The 14,739-nt window shown below is 41.1% G+C and overlaps 1 protein-coding gene across 10 annotated transcripts in view; it reads left to right on the top strand.

The window, feature by feature from the left end:
* Positions 1 to 14,739, top strand: part of BAZ2B (bromodomain adjacent to zinc finger domain 2B) — a 337,721-nt gene that overhangs the window by 102,905 nt on the left and 220,077 nt on the right. Inside the window, exon 1 of one of the 10 annotated variants that reach the window (XM_075933461.1) lies at positions 4,869 to 5,448. The exons of the other annotated variants lie outside the window; for them this stretch is intronic. The gene's annotated coding sequence lies outside the window, so the exon portion shown is untranslated. Of the gene's footprint in view, positions 1 to 4,868; positions 5,449 to 14,739 lie in introns of those variants that run through there. 10 annotated transcript variants of the gene reach the window in all.

Raw genomic sequence — 14,739 nt, 5'->3', positions numbered from 1 at the left:
TGAACTACTTGTTACACCTTCGGAAATTAGGCTTAGTATTCTGTATGTGTGCACTTGGCAGCAGTATTGGCAATATTCAAAGCTGTTTGATTCAAAACTTGCTTGGTCTGAAAGTTTTATGATTTAGAATGCATGTTTTTAAGTTTTCTTAGGTAACTGTCTCTGACCTTTGTACCTTCCCCTGATAGTTATTGAAATTGTATTTTCTGTGATTAACAAACTTATTTTAATCTTTTATCCTTACTAGTGAGTTTATCTAAAGTGCTTGGGGTCACAGAGGTCCCAAAGTTACAGACCATACCCTTGGGATTCTGTCACGCTATCTCGGAAAACTATTTTTTTTAATAATCTTTTGGCAGAATCGATGATTGTGTCCCTGATGACTGGGTGTCCAGGGACAAGATTACATTCCAGCCATGTCCAAAATTTGTATCCAAGATGGTCTCTCAGATAGTTTTGAACCAGTATATTTGCCTATATTTTTCTCTTATCTGCATTCCTCCCCAGAGGAATAATGCCTCTTTATATGAGATGCTATCTAATCATTTATTTGAGTAGGACTAAACAGTTTTGTGCTTTGCCTTGCCTGTTTGTATCATCTGTGGCCCACATAAAGTGATAGTTGTTCTCTGCATGGATCATCTCTAGATGGATGCCTTACATCAAGGCAGAGTATGATATAACATTGGCTGTATCTCAACAGATTGGGCATATTCCAACAGAGAACAGGCAATGTTCATGGCATTCTTTCATGACGTTTCCATTTTCCATATTGGGGATTTGTAGGGTGGCCACATGATCATCTACACATATATTTATAGACATTCTGTGATCACTACTTCTTCTAGAGCTAATGTCAGAAGAGTGGTCCTGCAGTCCTTGTAAGTGTTTCTTCATGATGTGATGCAGTTATATATTTCATGACCCACCTTCTACTTCATAGTCTTTCCATGGACATTTGGTGCAAAAGAGCTCAGAGTAGTTTGGATGATGCAACCTGGTATAGCCATGGTAGGGATTTCAGACCTGAGATGCAAGCACCGCTCTTCTAGAGGTAAGGCTAGGCAAAAATGTCTGTTTTCAGCATGTATTCACCTGCTTCGATACATCTGTCACGTCTTGAAGAACAACAGGTACAGAAAGTAGCCATTTCTTTCCCCAGCCTTGGTTTCATAATTCTTTATTTCACATATCCCCCAAATGTTTTATTGCTGAAAATATATTTATATCAAAATTGTGTGCAAAGTATGTATCTTTGGAATTAAAATGAGTGACATTTTGTCAAAATGAGGGACATTTGTACAGTTCTGAATTGGGGTATGGTAACAGGGTGGTGTGGAAGAGTTTGTACTAATCCTACCTGATGGAAAAAAAAATCAGCCTTGAGAGTGCTCATTCTGGTACCTTTTAGTAACCACTGAATTAATTAAATTTAACCGCTCCCTCCCCCTTAAAAAAAAAAAAAAAAAGACTCTGAGGGAAATTGTGCAGATATAGTGGGCAAGAAGTATATAATTTTAGTGACCCTTGCTAATCATTATTTGCAATATTTCACTTGCATCTTTTGATTCAAGATATTACCTTAGAGTGCAATTATTATGCAACATGCCCAAGCATTTAGTTTAAAATTGGGGCTGCTGGTAGAGAAGGAATCTGTAAACTAGGACCAAAGAAATCATAAGTAGCAGCACCAGGCCATGTGTACACTGCCTAACCTGCTTCAGAGGAGGAACTATAGCTGACAGTGCCATATTTTTCCTGCCTCTTGTAGGAGGCCCTGTTCCATCCTATTCCTTGGTATGAGAAGGACTAAGGCAGGTACCGGGAATTCAGCTGCTATACAATTTCTGAGCAGCTCTAAGAGGCTCTTTCTGAACTGGCATATCTGAGTGAAGCACTCTAGAGAAAGGGGTTTATCTTGCTACATGTCTTTTTAAAGCAGCACCTTTTCCAAATATAGGGCTGGATTCTGACACTCTTTATGCCCAAATTGAGTATTTACTTCCTCTCTAAATGACTTCATGGTGGGACCACTCATGAAATAAAGTGGTACATAGTTGTGTTGAGTGTTAGAAGCTGGCCCAATGAGTAAGACTTCTTGCTTGTTCCTAATTGTTTGGGAAATGGGTATTGCATTTAATCAGAGAATAGCTGAAAGATGTATCACCTATGAAGAAGAAAGATGCATTTGGGTTTGGGCATGAAAGAGGGTGGTTGGGGATTTTTCTAAAGAAGAATCCCTGCTTCTTGTTATTGAGGTAACTTGAGATTTAGAGGCAGTGAGTGTGGGAATGGTTTGAATTGCCGGTGCCTCACCCCAGCAAATTCTGATAGTAATTGGCTATCCTACTGGTATCTCCTTGCCCATGAATATCTGTCTATACAACTGATATTCGTGGATGTACATGGTAAGTAGCTTGGTGTTCTTACTCAGGTCAGTAGCAGTGAAAGATTTAACCACATTGATGTGAAACCATAAGCATTAACTCTCAGATTTAACACCTGATGGAGATAGAAAATAGGAAGAGGAAAAGTTCATACTGTTCATAGCCATTTTTCATATTTTCTGTTTGTATACTTAGATGGCACTCAATCAGTTTCATTCAGGAGGTTGCATTCACAGCTATATCAGCTAGAAAATTTTTGTTTTAAAGGAAAGTTTTATGTTCTGGAGTGATATAGGTTCTGCAGAAAATTTTGTGACTGAGGAATAATGTAAAATTCAAACCCTTGGACATAGTGTTTTTCCACTATTGCTATTTACTTGGAACTGTAGCCCTTCCTCCGTAATGTGGACTGTGCAATAGAAATCCAATAATCCATTATTTCTATTACTGCTACCCTTCTCTTCTGCAATAGACTCTTCTCAGAGGCGCCTGTGAACGTCAGTCTACATGTTCTTGCTAGCACAGAACTGCTTGCCTTCTGAAAGTACAGATAAGAGTAAAAATACACATTATAGTATTTACCTCGGTAGTAGTGGAATTTGTTTGTAACTCTGAAGTGTTTGTTACTCTGAATGTTATGTTGTTTTTTTTTAAGTTTACAGTGGGACAGGTTTTAAATTTGACTGTTCACAAGAAAAGTTCTGCTTTTAATCATCTTAATTTAAATGGAATAAGCACAGAAACAATTTCCTTACCTTATCAATTTTTTTCATCTTTACCTTCCTTTATTTAGTAGTTTACATTTAACATGGTAATTTTTTTCGTCTCTGTTGCTGCCTGATTGCATACTTCTGATTCCAAATGAGGTGTGTGGTTGATGGTCTGTTCCTAACTCTGGTTTCCATAACTTTGAGGTTCTACTGTGTTCTGAAATCTCTTCACTGTCTCATAACTTGATTTTGGGTAAAATTTAAGGCGGTGGTGATGTTCTTTAATGCCTTGAATGGTTTGGGGCTCAGATATCTATGTATCGCCCTTCCAGAACCCATAGCTCCCATCAGAGCAGATTAAAGAGTGGGAAAAACTTGCTTTCCCGATATCATTCTCCTGATTTGTCAATTGGCTTCTCTCCTGAGGTTACATGCTGAACTGTTCCTCAGAGAGGAAAGTATGTTTCCATGTTACTTTTGAGGGTAAGAGGCTTCCTTTCTCATTGGTCACTGCTGCCATGGGGTTTTTACTTTCATAGTGCAATGGCCCCCATCAGCTCCTGAAGAGGGTCCATCAAAGAGAGCCTCTTAAAAAATTGACCCACTTAAATTTTCTTCATTGGTAAGTTCTGTCAGTTAAATAGGGAAGAAATAGTCTTCTCCTACTGGTGTCAGTCTTCTCAGGCTGTCTAGACTGCAGAGCTTTTCTGGAGGTATCCCAGTAAAACTCTGCTGCATCCAAGGAACGTGTCTGCTTTTTGTAACAGTTTCTGAAAAAGCAGAAGCTTTCTTTTGGCATCCCTGTATTCCTCTTGGTAAGAGGAATAAGGGATGTTCCGAAAGAGGAGTTTTTTTCTGAAATTTGGCCCCATGTAAAAAACCTCTTTTGGGGAAAAAGTGGGAAAAGATAGGCAAATTGTGGTTCACAATTTGCATATCTTTTTCCAACTCTTCTCAGCAGTGTAGTCATAGCCTCAGCGACTAACATCTTCTTGGAAGGAAAACCATCTTGGGTAGTTAAAGGCATTTAGTGACCACTGCCTACCTTGGAAGGGGATGTATGATAGGGAGAGAATGTCCAGTTGAAATATGAAGGATTTGAGGAGGTTGTTTTGGATTGGACAGGTTTTGGATTTGGATTTGGATTTGTTTTGGATTTGGAAGCCTGCTGCTTCAAGTAAAATACAGAAATGTATTTTAGAAAATGTAAGTGCAGATTCTTACTTCTTGCACATTAGTTTTTTCCCCAATATCTGGAGTAGAGGATTACTTTTGTTGATCCAATTCCTCTCAACCAGAGGCTCTTGCATCCCCTTTTCAGCAGTCTGGGAATCGGTGGTGATGGAATTCTAGACACTTAAATAACATCACAACTTCCTGGCTAGTATCTGTGACAATTTTGATTTGTGTCAAGCTATCAAACCAGCTAGCCTCTTGCTCCTGTATCTATGAAGAATCCTGCAAGTGACATCTTTATCCAACCATTGCATTTTGTTTTCCTTTTAAATTGCTCTTAAAGTTAATTTTGGTGGCTTCTAAATAGCATATTATGTAATATAGCTTTAGTTTGTTTCCTTTTTCTTCTGAAAAGATAGTGAAACTTATCAACCTCCAAATATAGCTGTTGGCAATTTTTTCATATTTCAGATTTTTTTCAAGAGTAACTTGTGATTCAGAGTTTTTCTCATAAGCTGCATACTGATTCCTCATTCTAATAGAACTTCAGCAGCAGTTTATTGCATGTGTGTGTTTGAACTTCAGTTAATCTAAATGATTGTTTTATTTTTAGTCATGCTTAAAAAGAATACCTAGTTTTGCCATTTGCTTCAGAGTTATTTTTATTTTGGATGCACGTAAGGTGGAACAATTACACATTGTATTTGCAACTACTTAGTTCACCTGGGTTGGTTTTGGTCATGTGAGCATCCTTGTTTACCAGTGATCTAAGTGCTCCACCTGCCTTTCAATTTGTTTACCAGGAAATCAAGATGTGTAAACTGCAGGAAGTACTATTTGACCCTCTCAGACAGTATCTCATTACAATAATTGCTAATCTCTGAATAAGACAGCCATGTTTTTGAGAAACACACACAGAGAGGTTGTGTTAGACAGATTTTAGATATTTCCACAAATCTAGCGTTGTAAATACTTGCTTAGATTATGTTTTCATGATAGCTTTTGATAATAGGCATCTGGTGACCTTTGGGGTCAGCAAAGCTCTGACAAAATAGTATGTGTTCTTTCAGTCCTCTTAACTGAGGAAAAAAAAACACGGCTTGTTGTTTTGGAGTGCTGTCACTGCTCTGTAGCGAAAGGATAATGGCTACTTCCTGATTAAACCACTATCCACAGTAAGCTGTTAATGTTATATATCTATTCTCTTCTAAAGACAAGTGTTCAGTGTTCTCTTTTGTTGTCTGCTTTTTTCCAGAGAATTAGCAGTTTAAAATATTTATAAGTATGGTTTGAAGTAATAGCATACAGTTAGAGTGACTTTTCAGTTACTTTAATTTCCAGGTTTACATTTTTATTTTTTAAGAAGGAAGGTGCCTATTGTTTTTATACTCATTTAAAAATATTTTAATACAACCTTGTCTAAAATATATTTAGCTGTTGAGTGATTAATATTTAAAATGCAATTATCTGGAAATCTCTCAACTATTCTTAATTCCATGGACAATTCTGGTAAATGTTCAAGGGAATAACTGATATTACAAGGAACATATCTAAAGTATTTTCCAATACTATTGAATAAACAATGGTAATTTGTAGGCTGTTTATTTTGTCATCTACCAAACTATCTTACATCTAGTATCGGTCTGTCAGTTTTGGAATAAAGTACGGTCTGAGATTTCTTGGGTAGATTGTATTTATTTAGATCTGTTTCCACACTCATGATAGTTTAAATTAGACACTTTTCCTTCAAGTAGCTGCACAATTGTTGATTTTATAGTAGAGAACAGGTGTAATGTGCTGAGATCCACTTTTATATTACCCTCAAAGCATCGTTTTAAGATTTAATCCTATAAGAAGATGGGGTTCCAGGAGAATGAGGGTAAAATTCTACTCATAACATCAGTAGATTGTTTACTACTAAAGTTGATAGTTCCACATGTGTAACTTGGAAATATGTGTGCACAGAGGGTGCTGTATACCCTGACAACATTACTGAGGCTGTGTACCTTTATACAGTTAACCATTTTTCTCGGTTGTTTCACAGTGACCGGAAAATTTGCCAAATCAGGCTCCAAAAATAGGTGAGGACAATAGAATGGGATTGCACTAGTGTTCTTTGCTGCCATAATGAACATATGGCATCAATTCCTTTACAACAGACAGTTAAGAATATTGTAAAAACATGCTGGAGTGGACTTTAATTTAAAAAGTCAATATTGCTGTCTTACAGTGACGATATTAAATATGATATTAAGTTACTTGTGATAAAATTTAAAAAGAATTTGAATAAAAGGGCCAAAAAGAGAGGTTGACAACCAGTTAATGGGATTCTCCTTAGTAAGCATGATTAATACTTTCTGGAGTGTGTCTGCATAAGGGTTAATTTGCCTGTAATAAAGAACATGTAAAGTAGATGGCATGGCTGACAAACCTGAGTTTGCCAACATAAGAACACTCGCTTTGCATTTAGCACTTCTTGGCTGAATAGTTTTGGTATTAAATAGGAATATTCACTGGCATTCATTCCAAAGTGATCCTTACGATAACTAGATTTCCATTTGACCATTAAGTGGTCTACTTTTGGTGAAAAACAATGTGACAGGGTGAGCAAGCTTTATCTGTCAGTGTCTGTACATTGCCTGTCTCTTGGGGAGAGGAGTCTTGTAACCCGTTATAAAATGTGTTTAATGGATATCACCCACTTCTGGAAGATGCTGAGAGCGCCACTAAAAAAGGCACTAGGTTAAGTGCTTTGTGGCATTATTTACTGTTTCATTATTAAACTCTGTTGTCAAGGCAATAACCACAAATTTTTAAACAAAATCTGCTGTATTTTATATAGCCATTTCAATATGTAGACTACAGAAAAATATATATTGAACATTTCATGGCTGTACACTTTTTGAAATCTTGATGCAAGCTCTGTAGTGAATTTGTTTTTGTACCTTCTATATATGGATAGTTTGGTACTTTCAGTCCATCCAGCAGTTGAAGACTCCCAAATAAATAGGTTAGTCTCTAAGGTGCCACAGGACTTCTCGCTGTTTTTACAGATACAGACTAATATGGCTTCCTTTCTGAGACTTTTCCCTGTAAGATTTAGTTTTCTGTTTGCCTTCTAACCCCCTCCTCTTATGCGTATGCAAAAATCATTGAAATCAGTTGCAGATTTGCATGACTTTGCTAGAATAGTATTCTGTTTCTCCGTTAATGTATTTGTTTGCTTCTAGCTGTGGAAATAGTGTGCGCAGAGGGTGCTGTATACCCTGAACTAGCTGTCGTTGTACCAGTTGAACTGTTAGGCAGCTAGAGAGTATGGGTTTGTTTTTCTGAAAACTCAAACCAGGTGAGACAAGAGACCTGGAAAACTGCAGCATATCTAATATGTTTCTTTTAAGTGATGAATGAATACAGGAACTTTACTTAGAATGTGAGCTCTTAGGGACAAACCATTTTTGGTGTGAGTTTGTATAGCATCTAGCAAAATATGAATGATGGTCCAGGATTGAAGGTTCTAGGTACCACCACCATGTAGATTTAAAACAGAAGTTATGGAGCTGTTGATTGTGTGTTATGTTTTCCAATGAAACAACTTTTCAGTGTCTTGAGATGGGGGAGATTAACCACTCTTGCTTCCATGCACAAAGAGTAAGCAGATTTTGTGTTGGGAACTGTCATAATCAGGAGTGCTGACCAGCACCCGGTGACTATAGGGTTAACTCATGTACCTAGCCAACATGTCGGGTGGTCAGCCAATAACAATGTAGGTAGAAATTTCAAACTGGAAAAGAGGGTTTTTTCCCCTCTCTTCTGTTTGAGTGGAGCAGTTTCTCCCAGGTATTGAGGGAGTTGGGAGACACTTCTCTCTCCAACAATGGACTTCTTAAAATGCGTAAGTAGTGAAAAGTTTAGATAGTCTGTCAAGGTTTATTGCTTTCTTTGTTTGAGAATTTGGAAATAATGTCTGAGCTTTACTTTCTGTGTGCCTCTTCTCAAGACAGCAACAAAAAAGGAAAAGAAAAGAAAAGAAAAAAAAATCCGAAGCTTGCAACAAGTTAAAAGAAAAATTTGTGTACTTTCAAAATTCTGGGTTCTCATAATATGATCTGCTACCATGTCAAGGCTGTTCCCCCTTCTGGCATGATGAATGCACAAGTTGGGGGCCCACAAGAGCACTCCAAAACCTTGCTTATACAAGTTCTGATACAAAATCCCTGCTTCATTAGCAATTTCGGTTGCCTACTTCGAATCCCTAGTTCGAACTAGGGAGCAAGTGTAGACGTACCCGAAGTAAATAAAGCTCCAAAAGAGAACACATCACCTACCAGCAGTTACTTGTTAATTTTTTCATCCCTTTTTTTTTATTTGTCTAGAGGTTTCTGTTTATACTGTGATAGTGCCCAAAAGCCCCCTTCAGGATAGGGGCCTCTTCTTGCTAGGCACTGTACAAATAAGTAGTAAAATACAGCCTTTGCCCTGGAGTATCCGTTACCTAGTTTGAAACAACGTGCAACATGAAATAAATTGTGGAAAGTAGTGAAGGTAGGCATCTGTGACAAGATCAGACACTCATAGATTACATATTATACCGCTTCATGGTTCCAAATCATATGAAAGGTTTTGTCTCTGTTTTGTAAGATTACACTTTAAAAAACGCAGAATTCTCTGACTGCTATGGCACAATCACTTGGCTGATTTCTTGTAACTCAGAGCTTGTCTCAAGTGGTCTACCATTACGTCTAGAAGTAATGATAAACATGGGACCAGATCCAGTTGTGCTTCAAAAAGGTGCAAATCCATAACTTCTGCAGAGCTGCTCTTATGTCCATGATAATTTTGGGTGGAATTTTACTTTTAACTCCCTTATGTAGAAAGGTACAAGCCAGAGGTGAAATTGCCTAGAGCTTTGATGTTTCTCAAATATTACCTTGAAGGTCCTACCTGCTGAAGCACAAAGACTAGTCAAAAGGCTTTTTAAGTAAATGGTCTGTTCATGTTGCTCTCTTCTTTGTCAATCATCTTACAGTAAAAATCACTGTGCATTTTTCCATGCCCTCTCCAAGGCAAGCATTGCACTTCTTGAGATGAACTACTGCACCATTACTATCTCTCTGAAGTCAGGTCAGTTCTCAAGACCTATTTTTTTCTATACCTGTGGAAAGCTAGATTCTTGGGGATAATGACAAGTTTGAGGAATTACAAAGTATATCTCAACCCACTGAACCTTTCTTCAGTCCTTGGTTTAGTCCAGAGGTTCTCAGACTGTGGTCTTTGAACCACTAATGGCCTGTGAGCTCCATTCAGGTGGTCAGTGGATGGTTCCCACTAAGGTGTGCATGGCTACAAGTAGGAGAACGAAGGGCTACCCACTAATTAATGGCTCACAGGTGTGGCTCTGCTAATTAGGTGGCTGGACCCTGGTCCCTCACATGTAAGGTGAGGTGGTGGCCTTGAGGGATGTAGATGGGAGGGGCAGTTGGATGAGGTGGGGGAAATAGGAGGTAGGAGTGGGTAGCAGTGAGGTGAGAAGAAAGGGTGGATAAATTTGGGTTGTTCCAGGCTGCAGTGATAAAGAGGCACTTTTTCCCAGCTGTAGGGCTTGCTGGGAGACATGAGCCTTCTTCCCAGCCTAAGCTATGTGGCTGTGGAGATCCCCCCCCCCCGCCCCCTCCGTTCCCAGCCTAACTCAGTCACTGCCGTGGAAGGAGAGAGGCACCTCCCTCTCCTTTGCAGCCTTAGCTTTGTGGCTGCTGTAGTGGGGAAGAGACCCCTACTAATATTAAAACATGAGTTGTGTGTTTTGATTTGAAGCACAAAAAAGCGTTTATTAAGGGTTTTTATCCAAAGTGCTTTACAATAGTTAGCTAATAACACAAACAACATTTGGAGAGATCATTAAGTAGTCCACTGAGACCCTCAGCAATTTTAAAGTGTTCTGTGAAAATAGAAGCCTTTCCTTTTCTGTGTTTCTGAAGCACTTCCTCCATTTTTTTTTCACATTCTGCCATTATAGCAAGCCTTTCTTTTATCTGAAGAAACTTGTGTGTGTTTCCCTACTATGTGCCAGAGAAGATAGAAATCAGTGGGAGATGCTGCTATCCTTTGGAGCTCAAATGCCCTGTTACTCCAGCAATCCTTCCTACTGTTATGGCAAAAGTGATTGATAAATTAACATTAATTATCAACAGGACACCAGGGAATCTTCCCTTTCTAAAGTTTCACTCTTTTCCTCTCTGTTTGTCTTAGCTGTTTGCACCTCTTATTTTTCCTTTTGGTAAAGACTGTAATAGTGCTGCACCTAATACTTCATAGTAGTATAGTCAGCAGGAACATCAGAATTAAACTGATGTGATCGTGATCATTTTAATTCCTTGTTTTTGCTATGCCATGGAGGAAACACTATTTATAGGAGTAGAATTCTTCCAGTTCAGCTGGGGTCAGTTGATTTTTCTCCTCCACACACCAATGACCCCATGATATTGTTGCTACATCTCTGTGTGGTCACTAGGTTTTTAAGGTCCAAAATTGGGAATTGTAGTTCTGTGGTGTGAGGTTGGGTGTTTGGTGGTGCTTCATCTGGAAGCATGAGGTGTTGAAACTGAGAGGGGGCAGAGTGTGCTCACTTTTGCCAGTGGTCCTAGATTTCCATATTGCCACCTGACTGGGGCAATCTTGAAAAGCTAAGCATCCCATTTACCTAAATCCTCTTGTTGGCCATAGTTATGGTGACCATATTTTCTGAACCAAAATTAGTGACATATTAGCCACACCACCTGACCTCTGTTAACCATGCCTCTGACCTCTGTTAACCACTTCCACTAGCCACGCCCCTGACCCCCCGTTAGCCATGCCTCTGGAGGTAACACTCTCAGGGACAAAGTGGACACATGACCAGAATTAAAAGGTGTTGTGTGACCCCCTCTAAGAACTTTTTCCACCATCTTCCTACCAATAGGGTTGAGTTTGGCCCCAACCAGACACCCCTCATGTGACTATCCTGCAATTGCATTAACCCAATTTATATCACATTAACTCGGGGAGAGGGGGTGGAGGCGGAGGCGGAGGCGAGGTGGAGAGAGTCTGGGAGAAGTGTTCTCTCTAAGATTTTCCTCCCATGACCGTAATGAATTTTGTATTGTGCACCAGTATTGAGTTCATGTGGCTTATTTGGATGTCCCACTGTGGCACCCAAGTTATTAATAAGTATCTTATAAACCTCTACCTTTTCCCTATGCTGCCATCTCCTCCCCTTACTCCATCAGCTCCCCTGGTGCCTGCTGCCCCCCAACCCCTCACCCTCCTCTGCTGTCCTCACTCCTGCCCTTCTCACTGCCCTCAGCCCTCCTGCGACCTGCCCCCCTGCACCAGCCTTTCTCTGATCATGTGAGCTACCCTTCCTCATCCCCTCTCGTAACATCTCTCTCTACACACCTGCCCTGCCTCTCTCCTCTGGTGCTGCAGGTGTCTGCCCTTCTGCTTCCCCCCCAGAGTCCCCTGGCACCTGCACGTTGCCTGATCCCTGCACCCTCCTGGTGCTGCCTCCTTCCCTCACTGCCCCTGCCGCCCTTACCCTCTTTCTCCCTGACCTAATCCCCTCACCTCCCTGACGCCATTCCTCCCCCTCCTCTTCCTCCCTCTTGCCCCCAGTGCCCCTCCCCTCCCCTCTCCCAGCATCACTCTGTCTCCTCCACCCTTCCAATCCACAGACACCTCTTCTCCTTCCTTCTGTCCTTTTTCTCATTGTCTCCACTTGGCCCCCTGGCATTTCTCTCTCCTCCACCCTGTCCCTTGGTGCCTTTCCCTTTCTTCTCCTACCCTCCCTCCCTTCCCTCAGCACAAGGCCCTACCTCTCCCACCCCCCTTTCCATAGTTCTCTCCCTGTCTCTCCCCCACCTTCTGCCTTACAGTTTGTGGGGCTGGAGTCTATGGTCAGGCCCCAGAAGTCCCTGCAGCTCTGGACCCAGCTGCTTGCAGGGCAGGACAGCTTGCCGGACCTGGTGTTGGGTCCCCCGCAGTGCTAATTTTAGTGAGTTCCAGTTCCCGCACCAGCTTTGGCTCCTATTAGGGGGAGCAGGGACGGCAGGGAAAGCCCGCCCCCTCCCCCAGACCCAGCTTGCGAAGCGCAGCTGTGTGAGCGTGTCTGTGCACTGCCGCTACCCCAGCGGAGTGGGAAGGGATGGGGAGAAAGGGCCATGCACAGAGCACACCGGCAGAGTCCAAACATACCCTGATCTGCAGCGCTGCAGCTGTCATCCTCTGTGCAGTCTCTGCCGGGACACTGGCAGCAGCTCCCAGGAGAGTGGCTGGGCTAGCAGTCCTGCAGCAGGAGGGAAGGGCCACGCCATGGTGGGGGTTTGCTGGACAGTGGTGCGTGCTTCACTGGAGCTTGGAGCTCTGGACACTGTGCACCACTGGCAGCAGCCCTGGCTACCCATGCAAAGCACCAAGGGAGCCACTTACGTGCTGGGTGGAGGTAGGGAGTTGCTGCTGTTCCATGCTAGCTCTGGGTATATGCGAGGGTGTCCCAGCGAGGGAGAGGGGAAATGGTGGTGCCATTTGTAGCCGGATCTGACCAGGTTTTCCGGGACATTTGCCTCCTTTATCAAGACACCGGGACAGAACCTTTAAATCCAGTACTGTCCTGGGAAAAAAGGGACGTATGGTCACCATAGCCATAGGTGGAAAAACAAAATGAAATTGCCTAGGGCTTTGACGTCCCACAAGGTAGCTGGAAAAGTGTAGCTGAATTAAGGTGCTTGTGTAGAAGCCTTGAGAATCCTGCTGCCTACCAGCAAGATGTGCTTGCAGACTCCAATATTTATTTGAATGTTGAACTAAATTAAACAAGGTGCTAACAGGTGGAATAGCCTACTAGGCAAACTGATGCTAATGGAGCAGTTAATTTTGTCTTCACACGATGAACTAGAAGAGATAAAATTAGTTGTCTTGACTTGTATAGGAGAACCGCATAAATTACTAAGAATTGTACTGTGTTGTGGTGTTTTGTTATAATGTAAATAGACTGATAATGTTAGGTAATGGCATTAGAAATTATATCTACAGTGAACCCTCGTTTATCGCGGTAGATAGGTTCCAAACCCGACCGCGATAGCTGAAAATCCGTGAAGTAGGGACACCATATTTAACATGCATATTCAGACTTTTAAAACCCTCCCTTTACGCTTGGGAGCCATTGCAGGGGTTAAACAGAAAGTTCAACAAAAAGTTCAACTTCAAACAGTCACGCACAGCACAGGTTAAAGTTACACAGTAACGTAGCAGCATCTACCCGGCGAGAGAGCGGCAAACAAAGTGGCTGCGAGAAGATGCTACTGGTCGGAGACAAGTAATGAAAAAAGTCCGCGAAGTCGTGAATCCGCGATGGTCGAACCGCGAAGTAGCGAGGGCTCACTGTATTCTATGCTTTTCAAAACAAAACCTCTCCAAAAGCTGGGGTAGTAATGTCACCCTTTAAGTGTAAATGTAGAAATCCTTCCCCTATCAGCCTCTTCTAGAGTACCCTGCTAACACTTTGATGTAAGCAAGTCTGAGTGCCTCACTGTTCTGGTCAGGTTACATGAATTGAAATTTTCCAGTTATTTTTTTGGGGGGGGGGAATAATCATCCTTTTAGAATTTTTGGATGGAGGGCATTAATATATCAGATGATTACATATTAGAAAATTAGCTAACACAGACCAATACCTATTGAAGAGAGAGTCAGTTCTATAATCATCTTTACCTGTAACCCCGTGGAAGAATTGTCATGTGTTTTTGATTCTTCCAGAAGTTTAGCATCACAGCCTGGCAAATTTACATGATAATAGCTCCTAAATTAGTTCTGACTCTCTTGTCTTAATTTGTTGGTTGCTCTTCTGCACACTCAAGCCCCCTTACATGTCAGACATCAGTACTGTTCTAGATAGAATTGTGCTGTTGAGTTTGCTCAGTTGTCTGTATTTTAGATCTATATGGGTGCACCTTCACCCCCCCCCAGCTTTCTGAGTGTTCCAAAAATCTGCACACATTTACCACATCATGCAGTATCAGTCCCATGATTTAAAGGGGTATGGAGTCTTCAGCGTAACTTTGGACTTCCCATGAGTTGCTCCAGCAAAGGACCTGCTCTTGTGGCTAATGTGATAGAAGTACGATTGATTGTTCTTTTTAAAGGTTCATGTGCTTTAAAATGTTACATACTTGCAAAATGTGTCAGACAGCTAATATGCAGACATGTTGGCTGCATATATTTGTTTTTGGGGAAAGTAGCTGAAACCTGTAGTGTGAGTGGTGTGATATCTTTCTTTATACCACAGGAAGCTAAATTGGTAGGAAAAGGAAAACAGAAGTCAGGCGTTGGCACATCATATTTTGTTAATATATTTCACAATTTCAGTTACAGTTAAACTGACTAGAATGTGTTGACTTTGTATTGAATTTTTTTTACTAGACATACTTACCTGAAAC

This window comes from Pelodiscus sinensis, chromosome 7, assembly GCF_049634645.1.
Source record: "Pelodiscus sinensis isolate JC-2024 chromosome 7, ASM4963464v1, whole genome shotgun sequence".
NCBI lineage: Eukaryota > Metazoa > Chordata > Testudines > Trionychidae > Pelodiscus > Pelodiscus sinensis.
The sequence above is the reverse complement of the archived record's forward strand: the minus strand, read 5'-3'. Positions and strand labels throughout refer to the sequence as shown.